The following is a 6,000-nucleotide window of genomic DNA, read 5'->3' on the forward strand; positions in this document are numbered from 1 at the left end:
TTGTACGCGACCAATAAGAAATTCCTAACCAACCCGTCGGATATCAACCACATCGACATGCCGCCCGATGGAACTAGAATTGAAGAGAGAGAGAGAGAGAGAGAGAGAGAGAGAGAGAGAGAGAGAGAAATAGGGTGATGAAGGTTGGTATAAATAAAATACGTCTTTTTGCTAAATGTTCTGTTGCAAAGCACAACTAAGTTTGAACTTACATTCCGTCTTCCATGCATGATTTCCACAGATTTGTTATTGGTATGTAAGTGCATTACTAAACAATGAAAGAAACAACATGGAAAGGATAAATCACTCAGTTCGTCTAAGATGATAAGTCTCAATTCACTTTATAATTTCTGAGTTTGTCCATAGTTGGGTTAATAGAGTTGTTTTGGCACACAATGCAGAAAGAAAGAAAAAAGAATTATGCCAATTCGTAGTTTAATTTATCTTGTCCACGACATACGGTCATCGTGATCATTGTTACTTGATCAGTATAAATGTATAGATAAGATAAACCTTGCGCTAAATAACGCGAAACTAATGAAGATAAAATGTGATAGTACGGCTTTTATGCTTAATATTACGTTCCATTGTTTGGACTGACACTGCAAGGAACCTGTTTTTGATTGCTTTTGAATGTAAGTGTGACAAACATCTTCGCTCCGGGATAAAGGTGACGCGGGGTACATATTTGAGATATTATGAAGATAATTTGGCAAACTTCTTAACTGATGGCAATTATGAGCGATTCATAATCTCTCTTCTTTAAGTAACATGATGATTAACATTTGAAGTGCGCAAACAAAGGGTATTAAATACCCGGATGCTATTAATGGTGCAAATCGACTAGAAAGTAATTGTGTATTACATGTGTGGCAGGAATGTGTATTTCATCTGAGGACAGGCCTTGTTGTTAGTTTTTCCCAGTTGACATCGACTGGCCAGGATATACGTGAGTCAATTATCGCATAACAAACATTATATTGGATACGTGAGTCAATTATCGCATAACAAACATTATATTGAAACCCTGTCTAAACTGACCAATCAGATGAGTCCCCATGTTGACCCAATATAATGTTGATAGGTATTGTGGTCGTTATACAAGACTTTGTCCAACCTAATGGCTGACTGACACTTTGGACGATAGAATCGACAGTTTCAAATCCCTATAACACTAATATTTTCAGTTGATTTAAATCAAATTTCCCACTGTGGCTGGAGACTGGTCAGATCTGCAAGATCCATTTCAGCACCCGCTGCCCACAAACAAATACAATTGTTCAGGGAAAAAATACTTTATTCTCTTTGTTCAGTTTGATTTGCTTCCAAACTTTGAATGTCAAGACGATTGTGACTAAAATAGATTTTCAGATTAACATTGTTGACATATACTTCAATGTTTTGCAAACAAGTACTTTAGATAAATTACCCCCACATGTATTCCTTGGTAGCTTGAAGCACTTTAGAGGAATTACCACAGGTATTTCTCGGTAGATTTAAGCACTTTAGAGGAATTACCCCTCATTTATTCCTAGGTAGATTTAAGCACTTTGAGTGAATCAGAAATAATAGTAATAATAATGGTAATCATTCGAGTCAGAAGAAGACGGATTCAGTGCTGTCATCTGAGGGCACGGGGATGGCTCTACAGTCACAGCCTTGATTTGTACTGTCAATGTCAGATAGAATATTGGAAATCCGTTGTAGTGACAACGATGGACGCTTGCCTGGGGCGATTTTCCCTGGCTGCCTCCTTTGGCTCCGACGTTCATTTTCAAGGACAAGTGGTGCTTTACTGGGGATAGCATGCCACCTGGTTCGGTCCTGTGCTGTTCATTCTAGCTCTGATAGTTTGAGGTCGCACCACTTCTGGCTGTCTTTAGTGGTGTCGCAATAGCGCTTGCGTGGTCAGTCTTTATTTTCTTTAGGTCATATGCTTGTTCCCAAAGAAGATATGTTTCCGCAAGCGGTTGCCATCCATTCTGGCGACATGGCCTGACCAGCGAAATTGAGACTTGAGTAGCTTTGCCTCGATAATTGTTGTCTTGGCTTTATCCATGATTTCGCTATTGGTAACCTCATCTTGCCATTATTTGAAAGAATACGCGGTGAGCCCGTATATAGAATTTTTCTAGCTGCTTGATGTGACTGCGGTACACAGTACAGGTCTCGCAGTTGTAGGACAGAGAGATGAGGACCCTTGCGTTAATTACCTTAAAATTGTGATGGTCTAGTAGTCGATTGTGAAGCATTCCGTGCGACTGACTTGCTTTTCCTGACCCTTGTAAATATCTTATCAAGTGAATCATCACTGAAGATCACACAGCCAAGGTTTGTAAAGCATGGCTTCAGGGCTTCAGAGGTGAATTTTTTAAAAAATTTTTTTGCAATTAGTTATTGAAACTTCAAGCCGGTATCTGATATAAACTCCCTTATGGAGAACCTGTACGGCGTGGTTGACGACGCAGGTAATTATAAGGTTAAAGAGGACCGGAGCCCTACCTTTCCCTGTTCAAGATCATGAATGGTTCAAGTCACCATTTGAGAGGACATGTGATTATGGAAGAGCCAGATGATCTTGATGAATTTGCGCTGGCAAAGATATTTTGCTAGTACTGACCAGATGGCTTCTCTGTTAACTGTATTGATGACCTTAGAAGACGGAGTATAGGTCCAAATTTCCTCGATGCGGTTCTCCTAGACTGATTTCATGGTACGCACCTTACAGTCTCGCTGTATTGAACGGTGCCATGGCGGTCTTCGGACGCTTGCGCGGAGTGGGAACAATTTTTACATTGAGAATCGATCTGACCAGTCTGTTTTCGGTCCTATACTCAGCACCTCGCATAATGCTCGTGATTCTGACGTCATACGGGTCCCACTGACAATGACGTAGTCTCTCATATATCATTGTTTAGACTTTAGATGCATCTAGGTTGTTTTGTAATTGTCAGCCTCCTGGAATACAGAATTGTTAATGCACAACATATGCTTGGCACGTTGCTCAATAAGAGCAAGCCATTTCCGTACAGCTTCTCCACATCGTGCGGGCCAAGAACTCCCTTCCAGTCGCTGACTACTTTCCCAGTTCTAGCTTCGAAAGAGCCCATGATAATCAGTTTTCCACTGGTGGTTGTAGATTTAAAAAGGTGGATTAAGACCTCATATTTCTTTGCTTCTTCCAGTCTAGACACGTTATGAGCGTAGGCACTAATGATGGTCACATGACGTGATCTGTTCAAAGGGAAGCGCAGTTTCATGAGGAGCTTGTTGGGAAGGTGAAATGTCGTTCATCTTACTAGTTCTGATAGAAAGCACCACTCCATGCAGCCTTGCATCGGTTTCAGCTTTTCCCCTCCAGAAAAGTGTATCCTTCTTGGCTTCTTTTAGCATATCCTCATCAACCATCCTTGATTCATTCATTTACTGAAGCAATGTAGACAAGGAATTTAGAGGATTGCTACACAGGTATTCCTCATTAGATTTAAGCACTTTAGGAACTACTCCACAAGTAGGTTTAATAACACACGAGTAAAGTAGAAAGAATACTACCGAAAGTTCAACATGCATATAGGGGGCAGGGGCCAGTTTTATGTACAATTTTAATTCCGCAATCAGCGACCTAGTATGAAAAATCATAAAAAAAATCAAATACACAAGTGAGGTCAAAAAGGTCCATGATGTTAGATACCTATATTAAAACAAAGCATAAAAATATTATTCACTTGATCAGAGAAGTCAATGGCAGTTCATAGCCGAATAAGTTTATGCACCCCACACCCTATTTTATACATGCATTTTGCACATCCAAAGGTCATTTTTGACAACATGTGGTGCTCACAGTGCAAACGCAAGCACTTTCCCTGGATGAAATTTTTTAAAAACATTGTCTACTAAAAAGTTTTGATGCAATTCAGAATAGATGTCATCCAAGCCGTTTTTTTAGATATTCTACTTGCCTTGAACCCACGTGTCTACTGCTATGGGAGGCTAGCTCTTCTTCCTAGCCGACTATTGGTATTTCATTATCAACATACTGCAGAGCAACTATGGAAGGTGTACATGCCTGACATCAATTTCAAGAACAACACAAGCCCGAAACACCTAGTTCACAAATATATCCATATCTATAAATAGTAGACAATAATAAGCTGAAAAAGTCAAACCATAGCCTTAAGTTAATAAATTTGCCAGGGGTCAATTTGCGAAACTGGACCCTGCCACCTACAACACTTTATTCTTCTTTTGCATTGTCATACTGTTTATGCGGAGCTGTACAAATTACTTATTATTCACAAATTGCACTCGCCTGTAACACGGATAGCGTCTTATCCTTTTCTATTTGCTATTTTCTATAATTATTACACGATGGAAGGTCGTTAGAAATCTTCGACGCCTTGCCTTTGTCATCATTACTTCTATATAGGATTAATAATCCCAAGGACATAATTTTTAGCTGTGATTATTTCTCCTATCAAAATACAGTTTGTGATCAATCCTCATTTGGAATATAGGATTAATAACGTCAAAACAGTTTTTTATAATATGTACAAATATGTTTGAATATAATTAATCCTCGTCGATCATTAATTAAGATATATGAGATAAATACGGAGCACCAAGTTATTAATGTTCAGCAGAGCAAACCGCATGGTTTTGGAACTGAAGCCCGCGGCTGTATATGTGAGAAAAGGTGACGCGGGTGTTCTAAGACTGCGGGAGGCTAGTCGGTACAGCAATGCGAACTGCATGCAGTGTGTCAATAGTCCGTACAGCAATGTGAGATGCATGCAGTGTGTCAATAGTCCGTACAGCAATGCGAGCTGCATGCAGTGTGTCAATAGTCCGTACAGCAATGCGAGCTGCATGCAGTGTGTCAATGGACCATGTAAGGTAGCTTTGGGAACTTAAGGGGTTGCAGCAAAATATGCTCCGCACTTGCAGTCCTGCCTGTCGTCAGTATCTAATCGTTAGTGCAATCTATCTTTGACGAAACCCATTCAGTTCAATCGCACAAACCGCATATAACATCACTGTACACGTTTCAGCGATATAGCAAAAATGTAATGCACCAAACTCCCTGATAACAGATTCTGCACGCAGTGTGTACATTCTGTTTAACAGAATCCAACCTGATAACAGATTCTGCACGCAGTCTGTACATTCTGTTTAACAGAATCCAACCTGATAACAGATTCTGCACGCAGTCTGTACATTCTGTTTAATATAATCCAACCTGATAAGCAGATTACTCCCAAATGACTATATCTGGCATATTATGTCAGTGGAAAATAATATGTTTGGTTCGTTCTGTCCAACACGAGCAAGCGACCAATTGAGAACCTTCTGTCTAGCACAACAATATGTGTTAAAATTATTATTATTATTATTAGTATTATTATTTCTTTTCAGTCGTTACATCAAAAATGATAGGTTCTTTGTCCTTATTGGTGTTGCCTTTGATATCGGGATTTCCAGTTGATTTCGGAACAACTCCATTTAACTTTGAAACTACACCAGGGGGCTGTTTTTACAACGGAGATTGGTATAACCCGGGAGAGGAGATAAGCCATGGACAGATTGGAAACTGGTGCTTCTTTACGATTTGTGACCACGCTGGACATGTAATGGTCGGGGACAATTTCGACTGCAAGACAACAATGGCAACAACAACACTCGACCAGAGTCATATTATTGGAAAATGAAGACTTTGAAAATGCTCTGTAAATGTTTCTTGAACATAACACAATGCAAATGTCTTTATTTGTAATTGTTTTACGTCATGAGAAAAATTTAGCTTAAGGTATTAGCAGTGTCCAACGACGGCTCTGGGAAATATATGTGAAAGAAACTTATAAAACATGATATTTTTTAGGGAGATTTTACTTTTGGTAAGTGCAAATCACTTGCCAAAATATAGTAGATATGATCTACATACATACATACGTACATACATACATACATGCTGCACGAAACCGGTGACCTTGTGGTTAGAGCGTC

General features: G+C 39.5%; 1 long non-coding RNA gene across 1 annotated transcript; it reads left to right on the forward strand.

The window, feature by feature from the left end:
* The first annotated feature begins 546 nt into the window (after nt 1-546).
* LOC149798148 (uncharacterized) lies at nt 547-5,759 on the forward strand. Its single transcript, XR_016421583.1, has 2 exons — nt 547-635; nt 5,413-5,759. It is a non-coding gene; the product is annotated as an uncharacterized LOC149798148 (long non-coding RNA).
* Nucleotides 5,760-6,000: the final 241 nt, after the last annotated feature.

This window comes from Sinohyriopsis cumingii, chromosome 6 (genome assembly GCF_028554795.1).
Source record: "Sinohyriopsis cumingii isolate HCF-2022 chromosome 6, ASM2855479v2, whole genome shotgun sequence".
NCBI lineage: Eukaryota > Metazoa > Mollusca > Bivalvia > Unionida > Unionidae > Sinohyriopsis > Sinohyriopsis cumingii.